Raw genomic sequence first — 19,972 nt, forward strand, 5'->3', positions numbered from 1 at the left:
TTCACACTTCTCCAGCATCATTTTCCAGCGGTCCAACGTCCACCCTGACCTCTTTCTCATTATTTATATATTTGAACATCTCGTGCTATCCTCTTTTATATAATTGGCGCCTTATCTTCGAATTTCATATTTTTCTCCATATTTCCTTTTTAGTTACTTTGTTGTTTATTTAAAAAAAAATCAAATTCTCTACTTTCACGCTCATCTTTGCAATGTTTTTGCCCTCTTTTATTTTAGTGCCGGATTTGAGTTATCTTGTCAGCTACGATCGCTTCATTCTGCCTCTAGAATCGTTCTTCCTCTTTGGGCTGTAAAGATCCTTTCGTTATATTCCCAGAAATTACTACATTTCTATTCCACATGGGTTCCTCCTCGGATCCCTTTCCATTCAAATTTGGCCAGCTAATACTTCATGTCCAGTGTAATACCAATCGCTCCGATTTCATCTTCTCCCTCTCAAATTGCAGATTGAATATTATCATATGATGATCGCAACCAGTTCATTACACATATTCATAATTACCTAATCTCTGTTTGCTCCACTACAAATCCATCCTCGAAAAAACCATCTCAGGGCCCTAATAAAACGTGTTGGGAATAGTCAGATGACGTTTCAGTTCGGGAACCTTCCACAGGCACCTACTACAGGGTAATTTATTTCAAGTTGAAATCTTATTACACTCTACACGTGTCACCCGATCTGATGAAGAATTCGGGACATTCTGTGATGTTTATGTCAAACATAATCAAACTATCAACACATGCCGGGTGTTTTTACTTTTTGCGTTTGAAATATAATGAATCATCGGCACGTAAAGCAGAACTACACTTAACGAGAAGAGTACAACGGCGATGATGCCCAGATGAATATACTGTCGTGTCCGAAGAGGGCTTTGGATTTGATCGGCTTCAACTCCACCACATGAGTTTTACAAGTTGTTTAACTGAATAATTGACCTTTGAATTTGAACTAAGCAAATCGTGGTGTCATGATCCTTCCCTTCCATATGCCTATAATTGTGATCAATGGCGGTAAATATTTCCGAGTTAGTTCTGCTAATACACTCCAAAAACAAACCAACCGATGCCTTGCTCGGTTGCACAATAGATTCAGCTAAAGGGTCGGTAATATGTCCGCGGCCTCATACATATGATTTTGCATAAAGCATTCCTCCACCAAGGGATAAGTGATATTATTTCACAGTACGGAAATAAATGTGTTTGTTCAAGAGACTGTCAATAACACCTGGGATCCGCCACTCCCCTCTCACTGGAGAGTTGGCGCGAGTATTAATGAGCATCTGAACCGCGCTATTTGCTCATTGTCCGCCCGAACATAACGCCGTCACAGGAACTCTTCCAGAATGGGACGTGCTCCAATTCTGTACGTCAATGAAATCATCTATCCGACCCTGGCGGTGATTGGTATCCCCGGTAAGCTGTATTTCAGTCGCTTAATGTGGTGTTGGTCTGATTCATCGTGACAGACCACGATTGCTTTCGCAGCCCTTTTGCGCGATGTCCTGCACTTAGCAGTAACCCGCTGTGCTATGAAGAAAGCGAAATCATCTGCATACGCATGGCCGTAGCACCACCAAGCATAAATGGATAGATATGGAACAGTTTAGTAGAAACATCGGGCAGACCTCTAAAGCGTAGATAAGACGAGATTTTAAAGCATCGTTGTAAATGGGTGGGCGGGGGGATATGGGTTGTGGTAAACTGGAACCTGACTTTCCAGATCATCGGTTTATTCAGGGAAACAATGAAACAGTTTTCATAAACTCAACTGTTTCATTATTTCAATGATTAAACCGATGATCCCAGACCAGAATGGAAATTGAACGGTGAGCTCGGGACAGCGACGCTGGAGGAGGAAATAGGAATTGCAGGATATAAGCAGAAAGAGGGGTTTACAATGAGAGGAAGAACATTATGTTGGAAGGCATTGCTGGAGTAACTCAGAGGATCACGCAGCATCTCTGGAGGACATGGATAGACGTTGTTTTTGTTTTTTTTATATAATATTTTTATTAGAAGCGATGCATATCGTAATCCAAACCAATAATAATTTGTTTAACGATTACATATTATTAATATCGAGGTTCCCGGGGTCCCAGCTATCATAATAGCTGGTGTCCTCGTTGATCAATTACGTATTAACACTGCTTCTAATGTTTATTTGTATTCATAGAGAGGAAAGAAAACAAGAACATATAAAAAAAATAGAGTAAACTATCAATATAAATAATACATCTTAGGAGATGGGTCCGTAGGTTAAAAAAATGTAACTATTCATCTAATCCTGGATTCAACTTTCAGTCAGGCTTCCGTGCTGGACCATTCTACCCCTTCAAATAATTTATAAATGGAGACCATATTCTAGTAAATAATTCTGGTTTGTGAATTAAGACAAGTCTATTTGTTTTTCAAATGTAAGGTCTCCGACATCTCCATAATCCACATTTTAATTGTTGGGTTTTTCCAAAATTTTAATAATACTTTTTTCACAATTATTATAGTATAATCAAGGAAATGTATTTGGCTTGTTATAAGTTTTACGCATTGTTCTGATATTCCCAATTTCATTAATTTGGAATCAGGGTCCAATTGAATATTAACAAATTCGGAAATAATTTAAAAAGTATCCGTCCTGATTGTCTTTAATTTTTATACAATTTACAAAAGTATGGGTTAAATCAGCCACTGAATATTGACATTTGTTACATATAGGGGAGATATTAGGAACAATTCTATTTAGTTTTGGTTCGGAAGAATGCAGTCTATGTAATACTTTAAATTGTATTAAAGAATGCCTGACATTTAACGAGCATTGATGTATGTGTTGTAGACTTTCATCCCAAATATATTTCGTAATAGATTGAGCTAATTCATTTCCCCATGCTTGTCAATATAATTCCGACGACGGGATCTCACTATCTAAAAGAGTATTATAAATGTAAGATATGAATTTAACTGTATTAGGATGTTTATTCAAACATTCATCAAGAATATCTGGCTCTCCAGTTCTATAGTCTTCTGTATGTGATTTAACATAAACTTTAAGCTGTAAATATCATATAACCATATAATCATATAACAATTACAGCACGGAAACAGGCCATCTCGCCCGTTCTAGTCCGTGCCGAACACGTATTCGCCTCTAGTCCCATATACCTGCGCTCAGACCATAACCCTCCATTCCTTTCCCGTCCATATAACTATCCAATTTATTTTTAAATGATAAAAACGAACCTGCCTCCACCACCTTCACTGGAAGCTCATTCCACCCAGCCACCACTCTCTGAGTAAAGAAGTCCCCCCTCATGTTACCCCTAAACTTCTGTCCCTTAATTCTCAAGTCATGTCCCCTTGTTTGAATCTTCCCTACTCTCAGAGGGAAAAGCTTATCCACATCAACTCTGTCTATCCCTCTCATCATTTTAAAGACCTCTATCAAGTCCCCCCTTAACCTTCTGCGCTCCAAAGAATAAAGCCCTAACTTGTTCAACCTTTCTCTGTAACTTAGTTGCTGAAACCCAGGCAACATTCTAGTAATTAAATAAATAAATTCTAAAAAAATATTTGAATGTAATCCATAATTCTGTTGAAACTCCAGAAATGAAAGGAAAACACCGTTTCTATAAAGATATCACACATTTTTAATTCCGTATTTTTCCATTGTTCAAAACCTTTATCCAACACAGAAGGTTTAAATGAAGGATTATTTACAAATGGGAAGAGAAAGTGAGAAATTATCCAATTTTAACGCATTTTTAAATTGTTTCCAAATTCGTTTCCCACTGTATATTATAGGGTTGTCATTACAAGTTGTTTTATACCGTTTTGTGGGAGCTAACAGCATCGGGCCAATTTCAAAATGCAGGCAATCCTCATTTTCCATCTTTAACCAGTCTGGTTGCTGATCCATATCTTCCAACCAAAAGTTCATATTTTTAATATTCACTGCCCAAAAGTAAAATAAAAAAATGGGTAAAACTAATCCTCCTTTCATCTTGTATTTGCATAAATGTTTTTACTTATTCTATGGTTCTTAGACACCCAAATAAAACTTGTGACAATAGAATCAACTTTTTTTTAAAATGGGGGGATATATCGGGATTGATTGGAAACGGTGTAGTAATTGCGGGAGAAAAATCATTTGTATGGCATTGATTCTACCGAGCATTGAGATGGGAAGTGTTTTCCAATATTGAATATTCTTATGTAGTTTATTAAGTAAAGGCGGAAAAAATAGTTTAAATGATAAATCATTTATCACATCAATTCCTAGCTATTTAATTTTTTCATTGACTATTTTAAAGGGAGATTGTTGCGATATATACAAGTTAAGTTCCGTCATTGGCATGATATCACTTTTATTCCAGTTAATTCTATATCCCGAAAATAAGCCTAATTGAGTTATAAGATTTAACAAGTTTGGGATGTTAGTTTCTGGATTTGTAATATATAGTAATACATCATCTGCATATAAGGAGATTTTATTAACTGTATTTTTAGTATTATACCCATATGTTTCTGGGTGGGCTCTAACACTTTCTGCCGATAGTCGTCGTTTTGGGTCTGAACATTTCATCTGACCTTTTGGACGCTGGGTTACTCCACTACTGTATTCTACGAACTTAAAACTATCATACCGATGACTCCCAGGGATGCTGCCTGACCCGTTGTATTAAAAGAGCATTTCGCGTTCCATGGAGGCATCAAAATATCTACCGTCCTTTTCGTCTCCTGAATTATATTAGAATCTGATTTAACATGTGGACAGGGGATGCGGCGAGGGATGGAAGGGAGGTCGAAGGACGCAGTTGATATTGATACCGGGGGATTGGGGATGAAAGGATCATAAGCGGCGTAATAGAGGGAAATGAATGATAATATTAATTCCCCAGCTTCTGAGTACTTACTTCCCAGACTGCCTACCAGCCAAATATAAATCTTCATCCTTTTGCTCACCATTACATCCACCCTCGTATTTTCGACCTCCCTTGACGCTTGTCCCAGCAGTTGTTCTCTCCGATACCGCCCCCGACCCTGATGAAACGAGTTATATTGAAGCATTGAATCTCGTCTCCCCGCGTCGATGAATCCCGAATAGATATGTATCCGCAGCACTATTTGATCCAAAATCAAATATACAGATCCCGTAGTTTTCACTTTGCTTTACATTTTGATACGTGTTCAAACCAAAAGGGGAATCAGCGCGCAAATGCTCCAGATCAGAAATCAAATCAGAATATATTGGTAAACAGAAGCAGCGTCTTTGCTTAGCCTAACGACGTCAATGTTTCACGCCAGACATCATCAATTATAATAGGACTGTTACAACATTTTGAGATTTCAAAAATCAGGCCTGTACTTCGTCCCATCAGATAAAGCATTAAGATAACTTTAATTTGAGACCTAATTCACTTCAGTATTTTAAAAGTTATGGTCATTCTCATACTCGGAAATTAGCATCTTGTTCCCTGTTGTTTTTCCATTCTTAACACAAAATCTGTGACGGAGGACAGTCAAAAGCCCATAACTTTCTTAAAAATTAAGAGAGATTAAATGACATTTTCAATTATTATAGATTGAAGCATTCTGAAACAAATATGAAACACTTTATAACTATATAGCCATATAACAATTACAGCACGGAAACAGGCCATCTCGACCCTTCTAGTCCGTGCCGAACACGTATTCTCCCCTAATCATATCTGACGAATCTTATAGAATTTTTCGAGGATGTAACTAGTGACTAGTGACTAGTGGGGTACCGCAAGGCTCAGTGCTGGGACCCCAGCTATTTACGATATAAATTAATGATTTGGACGAGGGAATTGAATGCAGCATCTCCAAATTTGCCGATGACACGAAGCTGGGGGGCAGTGTTAGCTGTGTGGAGGATTCTAGGAGGCTGCAAGGTGACTTGGATAGGCTGGCTGAGTGGATAAAGGAGAACCAGTGGATGTGTTATATCTGGACTTTCAGAAGGCTTTCGACAATGTTCCACATAAGAGATTAGTATACAAACTTAAAGCACACGGTATTGGGGGTTCAATATTGATGTGGACAGAGAACTGGCTGGCAGACAGGAAGCAAAGAGTAGGAGTAAACGGGTCATTTTCACAATGGCAGGCAGTGACTAGTGGGGTACCGCAAGGCTCAGTGCTGGGACCCCAGCTATTTACGATATATATTAATGATTTGGACGAGGGAATTGAATGCAGCATCTCCAAATTTGCCGATGACACGAAGCTGGGGGGCAGTGTTAGCTGTGTGGATGATTCTAGGAGGCTGCAAGGTGACTTGGATAGGCTGGCTGAGTGGGAAAATGCATGGCAGATGCAGTATAATGTGGTAAAATGTGAGGTTATCCACTTTGGTAGCAAAAACAGGAAGGTAGACTTTTATCTGAATGGTGGTCAATTAGGAAAGGGGGAGATGCAAAGAGACATGGGAATCATGGTACACCATTCATTAAAAGTAGGCATGCAGGTGCGGCAGGCAGTGAAGAAGGCGAATGATATGTTAGCATTCATAGCAAAAGGATTTGAGTATAGGAGCAGGGAGGTTCTACTGCAGTCTTACAGGGTTCTGGTGAGACCACATCTGGAGTATTGCGTACAGTTTTGGTCTCCTAATCTGAGGAAAGACATTCTTGCCATAGAGGGAGTACAGAGAAGGTTCACCAGACTGATTCCTGGGATCTCTGGACTTTCATATGAATAAAGACTGGATAGATTCGGTTTGTACTCGCTAGAATTTAGAAGATTGAGGGGGGATCTTATAGAATCTTACAAAATTATTAAGGGATTGGACAGGCCAGATGCAGGAAGATTGTTCCCGATGTTGGGGAAGTCCAGAACAAGGGGTCACAGTTTAAGGATAAGGGGGAAATCTTTTAGGACCGAGATGAGGAAAACATTTTTCACACAGAGAGTGGTGAATCTCTGGAATTCTCTGCCACAGAAGGTAGTTGAGGCCAGTCCATTGGCTATATTTAAGAGGGAGTTAGACGTGGCCCTTGTGGCTAAAGGGATCAGGGGGTATAGAGAGAAGGCAGGCACAGGATACTGAGTTGGATATTAGCCATCGTGATATTGATTGGCGGTGCAAGCTCGAAGGGCCGAATGGCCTTCTCCTGCACCTATTTTCTATGTTTCTATTATTTTTTTCACAACACATCTAACTAAAACTGTACGCTGGATATTTAGATTAAAAATATTGATCATGGATATACAATAACACAAAATGTAGATGATTTAGATATTCTTATGACATGATTGTGCAAAATTTTTTTATTTGATTATCTTGAGAGTGGATGTTTCTTGAATGTGATAGATTGGAATGTTGACGTGGCCGTAAATTTAAACCCACATCGGCAGGCAAGACACGGTCGATTCGTATGTGGGCCTAAATAACATTTTCGCATCATGAGATTAAAATGAAGCCACATCAAGAAGCAAACTAATATGTTAAATAAACGACATACCTTTTTTTTTGTCCTGATATTGCGATCCGTGATGTTGAAGGCGTTAAATGCGTTTTTAGTCGAGTTAAAATTTAATTTCTGCGATTAAATCGTCTAATATTTTTTTTAAATCCATGACCGGAAGACCGAACGGTTTTTCTTCATCAGTAGCCCGAAGATATCCCTCTCTATCCCTTTTCTAGCAGCCCGAGGACATCCTTTTCCGACAACCAATGCAAACCTGCATTTTCATCCGACCCCCCTTCCCCCCCCCCCCCCCCCCCCCCCCCCGCGCACAAAGGCTCCGGAATCGCACGCACCGGCAGTGGCAGATCTACTGCGCCGCTGATGATAGGTTTTGTAACATCGCCATTATATGTGTGTGAAGGAACTGCAGAAGCTGGTTTAAACCAAAGATAGACACAACATGCTGGAGTAACACATCGGATCGAAATGCTGCATGTTTCGCTGAGTTACTCCAGATTTTTGTGTCTACCCCACCCATTTTTCTCTGATGCGCACCGCCAATCCAGCTGATGATCCTTGGACCGAACCCCTGAACTTTAAGTAGCTTCCAGCTTACTCTCTGCGTACATCCAGGATGTTCTGTATATTTTTACATTTGTTCTGGGGTAAAAAATAACAGTCGAAAGTTCAAATTGATGATCTTTAATCAGATATCCTCGAGCGCTTTGGGAGTTTGCGAAAGACAGCAACTATTTTTAAGAATGAATTTTTGGAATATACATGGCATTGCTCGTGAACGCCATGTATAGTTGCAAAGTTATTGCTCTGAATGTTTTTTCTGATTAATCCCGTTGATCGCAAGACTAGTAAGATCGAACAGTAACCATAACTCCGTAACACCAGTGACCATTTAAATATTAATTTCGCTGTACTTTATTATTTCTCCTGCAAACATACTGACGGCAGCGGTTTACCATGTCCTTCACATTTGACCGTTTTGTCAGCATTTGCTGCCCGAAGCTGAGACTCACATATTGCACGGATAGGACGGCCGTCACGGGCTGCATAAAGTATATCCCCTTCCATTTCATGTACGTGCCACGTTTAACCGTGGACAATGTGAATTGGTGGTTCTACACAAACGCGCCTACTTCATTTCCACTTGGTGGTTGTTTTGTTCGTGGATGTGTTCAATCTCTCTCCCCTTACTACCCTTCATAATAATTCTATTGTTCAACGGACTGACGGTCAGGAACATCATAGCGGCCAACAGAGTCCGTCGTCGCCTGAAGGCAGTTGATAGTCAGGATACTGAGACGGAGAATCGGCGGAAGTCCATCTTTTTACTGTTCATCGTGTCCGGCGCCTTCATTCTGCTGTGGACAACGGTAGCTGTAACCTTCGTCTGCACTCAGGTCACTGTGAATTTCGCGGGCGGGGATCACTCATGCACATCTTACATCGGCAATGAAGTTGGGAGCTTGCTCATGCACATCAGCTCCTGCGCCAACACGTGTATCTACGGGATGACACAGAGGAAGATCAGGCTGGAGGTGACGAACGCGCTTATAAATTTACAGCGTATTATTGTTAAACTCGTGACACCCGCGCGGCAGTTGCCTAGTACTGGAGCCCTTAATCTATTCCTTCACATGACCGCGCTATTCCGTAAATTTGGTTGCACCCAGAGCGGGCATCTTGGGCAGGACTCTTCGTGGAATTACATTTTATACCAATGTCCAATGTATTGTTAGTTGCTATCCCCAAAATATTTCTTATGTCGCGCGCTCGACATTGAAGACTAGCTCGTAGGTGACCTCTTTTTTCTTCAATCATTAATATCCGGCACATACTTTATGATTCAAATCCATAGGTTCTACAAATCCATACAATCTACATGCCCCCTCCACTCTTTGTTGTGTGCAACGTGAACGCACATTAATTTCCTCCCACCTTCAAATCTGTACCCTCTCCATCCCTCCGCCTTCCCGGTTCTCCGACCAGTTTGACTCTCCCCGATTACATCATCTCTGTTTGCTTTTTTTGTCACCTTCTCCTAAGTAACAATGATCACACCTGACACTTCCTTATCTCTGTGCCTGCCTCTCCAATGACGTTTAGTGCGAAGAATGGTCTCGACCGGAAACGTCACCCATCACATTCAGAGATACTGCATTTCCCGCTGAGTTATATAGCATTTTGCGTCTACCTTCTGTGTAAACCAGTATCTGCAGATGCTACATTCTCCTTTCCACCGATATTGGTTCCCCTGACTTCATATTTTACGCGTCCTGTATTTTTAGCTCCTTCTCTCACGCTGTTTTCTCTTTTCATCTCTGGTATTTGTACCGATACGAAATTCCTTGTGTCTGCATTTACTCTGGCTGAACGGAAAATACGGCCGTCGCGTCTCGGTGCCTAATGGTTCTCTACAACCGGCGTCTGCATCATTTACCCTCGATCCAATATGTAAAATGTATCGGTTTAAATGTACGCTCTAGTGAAATAGAACGATTAACTTTGATTAATATTTGCATTGACATCGAGTGAAAATCTGCATTGTTTTAGAATCACTTCATCTGCAAACCTGCCAGAGTTCTTTTCGAATCACATTGCAGATAATCCGTTCTTGGGTGAGGAATGGCTAAGTTTCATGATAAAAGCAGATGCGCGGGACAAGTGCGGAGGTGTGTTTTGAACAGGAACAGGTTTGGATGTTAGAGGAAAGTGCTTTCTTGGGGAATAGGTCCATCGATGACATGTCCGAATCAAAAGGCCTTCTGATCAAAGTGCAGCATCAGCATCTTCCAGTGAAGAGGAGAGCTAAGGATGGCACTCGAAACGGTCAGTGTATGACGAATAGGGTGGACAATAGACAATATAAAATTGTCCATAGGTGCAGGAGTAAGACATTCTGCCCTTCAAGGGAGCACCTCCATTCAATGTGATCATGGCTGATCATCCACAATCAGTACCCCGTTCCTGCCTTCCCATATCCCCTGACTCCACAATCTTCAATCGCCCTATAGAAACATAGAAACATTGAAATTAGGTGCAGGAGTAGGCCATTCGGCCCTTCGAGCCTGCACCGCCATTCAATATGATCATGGCTGATCATCCAACTCAGTATCCCGTACCTGCCTTCTCTCCATACCCCTTGTCCTGGACTTCCCCAACATCGGGAGCAATCTTCCTGCATCTAGCCTCTCCAACCCCTTAAGAATTTTGTAAGTTTCTATAAGATCCCCTCTCAATCTCCTAAATTCTAGAGAGTATAAACCAAGTCTATCCAGTCTTTCTTCATAAGACAGTCCTGACATCCCAGGGATCAGTCTGGTGAACCTTCTCTGCACTCCCTCTATGGCAATAATGTCCTTCCTCAGATTTGGAGACCAAAACTGTACGCAATACTCCAGGTGTGGTCTCACCAAGACCCTGTACAACTGCAGTAGAACCTCCCTGCTCCTATACTCAACTATCTAGCGCTCTGTTGAAAATATCCAGGTAGTCGGCTTCCACCGCCCTCAGAGGCAGAGAATTCAACAGAGTCAAAACACTTTGTGTGAAAAAGTGTTTCCTCATCTCCGTTCTAAATGGCCCACTCCTTAAACTGAGGCCCCTGTTTCGGGACTCCCCCAACACCGGGAACATGTTTTATACCTCTAGCGTGTCCAAACACTTAATGATCTTATATGTTCCAAGAAGATTCCCTCGTCCTTCTAAATTCCAGATAATTAGCCTAGCCGCTCCATTCTCTCAGCATATGACAGTCCCGCCACCCCGGGAATTAACGCTACACTCCCGCAATAGCAAGAATGTCCTTCCTCAACATTGGAGACCAAATCCGCACACAATACTCCAGTTGTCGTCTCACTGGGGCCCTGTACAACTGCAGAAGTACCTCTTTGCTCATATACTCAACTCCTCTTGTCATGAAGGCCAACATACTATTTGCTTTCTTCACTGCCTGCTGTACCTGCATGCTTACTTTGACTGATGAACAAGGACCCCCAGATCCCGTTGTACCTCCACTTTTCCCAACTTGACACAATTTGGATAATAATCTGCCTTCCTATTTTGCTACCAAAGTGAATAACTTCACATTTATCCATATTAAACTGCATATGCCATGCATCTGCCCGCTCACCCAACCTGTCCAAGTCACCCTGCTTCCTCATAGCATCTTCCTCACAGTTAACACTGCCACCAAGATATGCGTAATCTGTAAATTTGCAAATGTTACGTGATACCTTCATCTAAATCATCAATATGTATTGTAATTAGATGCGGTCCCTCTGAAAATGACACGTTAATCGCTACTCTTTGTTTCCTGTCTGCGAATCAAATTGATGTCCATGTCAGCGCTCTACACCCAATACCATGTGCCCTAATTTTGAACACCAATCTCCCATATGGGACCTTATCAAATGCTTTCTAAAAGTCCAGGTACATTACATCCGCATGTAAAAAGGGAACTGCTGTAATCATGGGGGACTTCAATTTTCATACTAATTGGGCAAACCAAACTGGGCAGGGTAGACTAGAGGAAGAGTTTATAGAATGTATTAGAGACGGGTTCCTAGAACAGTATGTCACAGAACCGACAAGGGGGGAGGCAATCTTGGATCTGGTCCTGTGTAATGAAGCAGGATTAATTAAAAATGTTATAGTTAGGGACTCGTTGGGAACAAGTGACCACAATATGGTCGAATTCCATATTCAAATAGAAGGGGAGCAGGTTGAAACTCAGGCTAGGGTGCTTAGTCTAAATAAGGGGGATTATGAAGGTATGAGGACTGAGCTGATCAAAGTTGACTGGGATAGCAGACTCAAGAATAAGACGGTACATGAGCAGTGGTGTACGTTTAAGGGTATACTGTATAACCTTCAAGAAAAATTTATTCCTATGAAGAAAAAAAGGGGTAAGGGTAAGAACAGTCAGCCATGGCTCAGTAAAACTATAAAGGATAGTATTCGGCTGAAGGCAAGGGCATATAAGGTAGCCAGAGATAGTGGGAGGGTAGAGGATTGGGAAGCATTTAAAGGTCAGCAAAAAATAACTAAGAGATTAATTAAGACGGGGAAAATAGACTATGAAAGGAATTTAGCGAACAACATAAAAACTAATAGTAAGAGTTTTTATAGCTATATAAAAAGAAAAAGGGTGGCTAAGGTGAACGTTGGTCCATTGGAGGGTGAGACTGGAGAGTTGTTGGTGGGGAACATGGAAATGGCAAAGGCATTAAACGAGTATTTTGTATCAGTCTTCACCATAGAAGACACAAAAAATATTCCAACGCTGGATAAACAGGGGGCGGTAGGAATGGAGGAGCTAAATACTATTAAGATCACCAAGGAGGTGGTATTAGGGAAATTAATGAGACTGAAGGAGGATAAATCCCCTGGGCCTGATGGATTACATCCAAGGGTTTTGAGGGAGATAGCGGTGGGGATTGTGGATGCATTGGTGATAATTTACCAAAACTCCCTGGAGGCAGGAACGGTCCCAGTGGATTGGAAAATGGCCAATGTAACACCTATATTTAAAAAAGGAAGTAAACAGAAGGCGGGTAACTATAGACCGGTTAGTCTAACATCGGTGGTGGGTAAAATGTTAGAGACAATTATTAAAGAAACACTAACGGGGCACTTGGATAAACATGACTTCATCGGACAGAACCAGCATGGTTTTGTGAAGGGGAAGTCCTGTTTAACGAATCTGCTCGAATTCTTTGAGGAAGTAACAACCCGGGTGGATAAAGGGGAACCGGTGGATGTGGTATACTTGGACTTCCAAAAGGCTTTTGACAAGGTGCCACATAAGAGACTATTGCTAAAAATAAAAAATTATGGGATTGGGGGTAATATATTAGCATGGGTAGAGGATTGGCTAACAAATAGGAAGCAGAGAGTGGGGATAAATGGTTCATACTCGGGATGGCAACCGGTAACTAGCGGGGTTCCGCAAGGGTCGGTGCTGGGACCCCAGTTGTTCACAATTTATATAAATGATTTGGAGGAGGGAACCAAGTGTAATATATCAAAATTTGCGGACGATACAAAAATGGGAGGAAAAGTAGGGGATGAGGAGGATAGGAAGAGTCTGCAAAAGGATATAGATAAGCTAGGTGAGTGGGCAACAACTTGGCAGATGAAATTTAATACTAATAAATGTGAAGTCATTCACTTTGGGAAAAAAAATGATAGGGCAAGTTATTTTCTAAATGAGGAGGAGCTGCGTTGTAATGCAACGCAAAGGGATCTAGGGGTATTAGTACATGAATCACTAAAAGTTAGTATGCAGGTGCAGCAAGCAATCAGGAAGGCCAATGGAGTTTTGGCCTTTATTGCTAGGGGGATTGAGTATAAAAACACGGAGGTCTTGCTGCAGCTGTACACAGTATTAGTGAGACCACATTTGGAATACTGTGTACAGTTCTGGGGTCCATACTTAAGAAAGGATGTACTAGCCCTGGAGGCAGTGCAGCGAAGGTTTACAAGATTAATTCCTGCAATGAGGGGATTGACATATGAGGAAAGGTTAAGTAGGCTGGAACTCTACTCTTTGGAGTTTAGAAGAATGAGAGGCGATCTCATTGAAACATATAAGATCGTGAGGGGCCTTGATCGGGTGGATGCACCGAGGATGTTCCCAATGATCGGGGAAACTAGAACTAGAGGACATAGTTGCAGAATAAGGGGGGGCTCTTTTAGAACTGAGATGAGGAAGAACTTCTTCACCCAGAGGGTGGTTAATTTATGGAATTCACTGCCCCAGGGAGCAGTGGAAGCAGAAACTTTAAATATATTTAAGACTAAAATAGATGGTTTTTTAGCTGCCAAGGGGATAAGGGGCTACGGGGAGAGGGCAGGGATATGGACCTAGGTATGGTTAGTATAGTAAGACCTGAGTGATCTCCTGGACAAGTGTCGATCGCCTGGATTGGGGTCGGAGAGGAATTTCCCGGATTTTTTTCCCGAATTGGACCTGGGTTTTTATCCGGTTTTTTGCCTCCCCCAGGAGATCACGAGGTTCTTGGGGTGGAGAGGGGTGATAGCGGTATAAAGGGGAGGGTAGTGTCTTGTGTTCTGTGTCTTGTGTCTACTGTTTGTGGGTAAGTGTGTCTGTTTAGTGTTCAGCCATGAGCGAATGGCGGTGCGGGCTCGACGGACCTGGTGGTCTACTCTCGCACCTACTTTCTATGTTTCTATGTTTCTATCCACTGGCTCTCCTTTGTCGATATTTCCTAGTTACATCCTCAAAAAAATCCAGAGGTTTAGTCAAGCATGATTTCCCCTTCGTAAATACACGCTGTCTCGAAACGATCTTGTTACTGCTATCCAAAGGTGCCGCTATTTCATCTTTCGTGATTGACTCCAGCAACTTCCCCACCACCGATGTCAGGCTAACTGGTCTATAATTCCCAGTTATCTCTCTCCCGTCTTTCTTAAAAAGTGGGATAACAGTAGCTACCCTCCAATTCACAGGGCCTGATCCTGAATCTATAGAACATTGGAAATGATCACCAATGCGTCCACGATTTCTAAATGGTGACAGAGGGAAAGGACATCAGAAGGAAGCATATGACGTGGCTTTGGAATAATATAAAACGAGTCGGAAACTGATGCGGACAATTACAGAGACCAGAAGGAAGCACTAAATGTCAAGCAAGGCAGATTAAGGGAAATCCCACGACTTCTTCTGGAAATAAAATGGTGGCAGGGGGAAGGTTTGACCATTCAAAGATCAAGGTGGAATGTATTCGTGGAGGTAGATGACCTAAGTGGGGAACTGAAGGAGTACTTTGCATCTACGAGGAGAAGGAGTTGGAGGATTGCAATATTAGTGTAGAAAATACAAAATATGGTATTTTATGATCGAGAAGGCGGTGGTGCGGAAGTTCTTGAAGAACATTAAGGTGGATAACACCCCAGTGCATAACGGGATCTATTCTAAACTATTGGGGAGCCATGAGAGGCGATTGAGGGAGACTGTACAAGTATATTTGATCATTCTCCAGCCAAAGGTGAGCTCCCAGAGTACGTCAGCGTGGTCACTGTTGTTCCTTTGTTGAAGAAATAGGGAGTCAAAATACGGGGAACAATAGTCCGTTGAGCGTCACATCAATGGCAGGGAAACTATTGGAGGGAATTCTTGGAGATAGAACTCACCGATTTGAAAGGGAGTAGGTTCAGTGAGATTAGCCGGCAATGCTTTGTCCGTGGTATGTCGTGTCGTGTTGATTGTGATTTTTGAGGAGATGACAAGGGACATTTGTGGCGATAGGGCGGTGGATGTTGTGTACATGGACTTTCGTCAGGCTTTTAATAAGGTCCTTCGTGTAAGGGTGATCCAGCTGATTAAAGTGTACCGGATTCATGATGACTTGATCGTATGTATTCGTAATTGTGTTATTGGGAGGAGAGAGAGTGCTGGTTGAAATGTAGCTATTCCGGCAGGAGCCCTGTGACAAGTGTAGTACCGCAGAGAACGGAGCTGGGACCTCTGCTGTTTGTGCTATTTGCAATGATTGGCACCATCGCACCTGATTCCGGCACCGCCCTCGGTAGCGCGTCCAGTCTGCATTGAGCATAGAACATGGAACAGTGCAGTTCATGTGATAAGCACATCGGTGTGGAGGGAATGAAGGTAGATGGAACACTAGCAGGCTGAGGACATTAGTCTATAGAGTATGAGTCATAGAGTAATACAATTCGGAAACAGGCCCATCGGCCACCTTGTCCTAATCTAATACCATGCCCCAGCTACACTAATCCAACTTGTCCGCGTTTAGTCCATGTGCCCGTCTATCTGTTACTTAAATGTTGGGATAGTCCCTGCCTCAACTATCTCCTTTAGCAGCTTGTTTCATATCCACCACCCTTGGTGTGCAAACGATGTCCCCTAGATACCTATAAAATATTTTCCACTTCACATTAAGCCTGACCTGTTGTCCTCGATTCACCTACTCAGGGCAAGAGACTCTGTGCGTCTACCTGATCTATTCCTCTCATGATTTTGTAAACCTTAATAAGATCACCCCTCATCCTCCTGCGCTCCGATCAATAGAGCCCCATCATACTCTACGTGTCCCTATACCAACCCGTGCAGTAATTCTGATTTTTGCGTTTTTTATGACCGTGATTAGTATTTCCACTATAATTGCGTCTGTGTAACATCAACTCATTTCATTGCGTTTTATGCCTCCCATTGCCGCCCAGTGCCAGAGGAGTGCGCACGCACACACACACACACACACACACACACACACACACACACACACACACACACACACACACACACGCACGCACACACGCACGCACGCACGCACGCACGCACGCACGCACGCACGCACGCACGCACGCACGCACACACACACACACACACACACACACACACACACACACACACACACACACACACACACACACACACACACACACACACACACACAAGGGTCTATGGGATGGAGCTTGGTACCAGGAAGCATTATACTGTTTTAAAATGAAAAGATGAACTCCTCAGCAATTTAAAAGCGAACATTGTGGATTTGCTCATTCTGATTCAACTTGCAACTTACAAATGTTGACTGGCAGGGACATTTCAAAGTGAGATAGAGAGGGTTCAGATTGAGTAAATCGCTATTAGGGTTGTCCAGCTCAGTTGATGTCGGCAGGCCGAGAGAACTCTGGCTGACGAGGGATATTGAATCTCCAGTCAGGAGAAGAAGGGGATACGTGTCAGGTATCGGCAGCTGGTAACAATTGAATGCCTTGAGAGTTACACGGAACACACCAGGATGGATGCACCTCGGATGGAAATCCGGAGAACAAAAGGGGAATATGACATATTCCTGACATATGTGGTAAAGCGAAGTTCCAAAGGTTTCTATAAGTAATTTAAGAAGAAAGGGTTGCAATAGGCGAGCTAAAAGTGTGGCCATATGTGTATACAACCGCGGGTTGATGGCCAAGGTCGTAACCCTACTTATCGGGTATAGTCAGCACGGCCTTCTTAAATATGCCCCTCAGTTCTCAAAACTTATCGATGGATATATGTAATCCCAGCTTCCTATTCCTGTCCGTTGCCTCCTCATTCTGCCTTACCAGAGGCTCAATTTAGTTCGTCATCCAAGTTTCCTTACTCCCACCTGTTTGCACCTCACTCTAACAGGAGCATGCATGACATCAACGGCCACCATACTTTCAAAAACAGTCCACTTACCCGACGTTAGTTTTGCGGGAAAAACTTGGTCCAATCAACTTTAACAAGTAATTCTCCAATACCATCAAAGTTTGCCTTGTCCCTGTACAGAATCTTAAGTGGTGAGCTCACTCTGACTCGCTCCAAAATTATCCTGAAGCTGACAGTACAGCGATCGCTGAAAGGTTTGCCCACGAACACTTTCGTTATTACGCTTCCCAAGCTCCAAATAGTAGACCTAGCTGTAATAAAGGAACAATGTAATTAAACCAGAGAAGGTATGGAAATATGCAAGAGAACCTTTCACAGCAACCCTGCCTCGTTGACCAGAAACACGCTGCTGAAGAAAGATTTCACAAACACGCCCGTATATTTTCCCCAAGCAGCGCGCCAAGCACCTGTTTAAAACGGCTTACGCGTAGTCTCCTTGCTCTTACACGTTAGTAACAATGACACTTGAATAACTCGAACTACTTATTTACCAGAAACCACATGTTCTGTAACTTCCCACCAAATCAATATGCTTCCGGGTCCCTTTCCTGCACACCTTTAAATACGCACACATCTCTCCTTTTCCCCACCTCCATTCCACCCCATTCCCCAGTCTCCTTTCACCTCTATTCACCCACCTGCCTTTTTACAATTCTTCCATTATTATCTCCTTATGTCACGTGTCCTATTCCCCTTTCACCTCTGGCCTTTGTCCACCCGTGCCCAAAACACCCATTACCTCTATTCACCGTACACACACCAGACGTGTTCCCGCCACACCTATCGTCCTGCCCTCTCACCCTCTTCTAGTTCAATTAGACTGAGGAAAGATCCCAACTAGAAACGTCGCCTATCCATGTTCGCCAGAGGTCCAGTCTGACCTGCTGACGTATTCCAGTATTTAGTTTGTCTTTTAATCCGGATTCCTATTTCCCCGCGTCTACACAAGTTACCTGCTTCTGATTTGTGTTATATTTCTTGAGTTTTTTTGCGTTTAGAGATAAAGCGCGGAAACAGGATCTTCGGTCCCACCGAATGTGCGTCGACCAAACATCACTCCGAACAGTAGCGCTATCCTACTGACTGGGGTCAATTGACAGTAACATCGAAGCCAATTAACCCACAAACCTGTATGTGTTTGGAGTGTGAGAGGAATCGGAGAACTCGGAGAAAAAACACACGGTCACATTGGAAATGTACACACAGGTTTGGAGAGAGAGTGAAAAGACACTGGGTTAAAATGACTGAATGGTAATTCTTACTCCAGTTCTTTTCTATACACGTCATATCTAACGCATTTTCAGTGAATGATGAGCGAGTAAATGCTTCGTGCTTAACGGAGATTGCGGGGCGTTATTTTTTTCAGAGAGGGCGGAGGGAGTCGTGGACATGCTGTCCAGGGGGTGGCGGAATTGGATTCCATGGCGGCATTTAAGGGGCTTTTGTATGGGCATATTAATATGAAGGGAATGGAGGGATGTGGAACATGGGGAGCCAAAGACGAATAGTTTAACGTGGCATTACGTTTGGCACGGACGTTGTGGGTTGAGAGCTCTGTTGGTGTTTATCACTGTTACATGTTCCATGCACCGTTCAAGGTGTTTCGGCTCCCAGTGCACGGATTCCGTTTCCCGTCGCATTTCGGTTCTCGATCACTCTCCAGTGCCCCGGTGCCAGCTGAACGCCCGGGCGCATCCTCTCTCTCCGTCTCGCGTTCTCTCTCTCCCTCTCTCTCTCTCTCTCTCTCTCTCTCTCGCACACACGCACACGCACACACACACACACACACACGCGCACACGCTCACACATACGCACACGCATACTCACACACACACACACACACACACACACACACACGCGCGCGCGTACACATTGAGAGCAGTATCGGTCACCATATCTGAGGAGGGACGTGCTGGCTCTGAGCGAATGATGAGTGTTTGAAGGGACTGGGCTGATGTGGGCAGACTTTATTGAATCTTACCTAATAGTGAAAGGCCTGGATTACGTTGAATATGAATACGTCGTTTCCACGAGATGGAATAAGACCAGATGCACAGCCTCGGAATAAAAGACACGACTTTAGTTAGGAATGGTGACATTATGGGGAGAAGGCAGGAGAATTGATTTGTGTGAGAAAGATAGGTGAGACATGATTGAATGGCGGAGTACACTCGTGGTGCTGAATTGCCTACTTCTACTTCCATTACTTAGTAATGCATGAATCGAACGCACAACCACATACGCACACGAATCTACACACACGCACATACACTCACACACTTACTCAAACACGCGCGCACACAACACCGCATAACCATATATATGCAATA

This window comes from Amblyraja radiata, chromosome 49, assembly GCF_010909765.2.
Source record: "Amblyraja radiata isolate CabotCenter1 chromosome 49, sAmbRad1.1.pri, whole genome shotgun sequence".
Lineage (NCBI taxonomy): Eukaryota > Metazoa > Chordata > Chondrichthyes > Rajiformes > Rajidae > Amblyraja > Amblyraja radiata.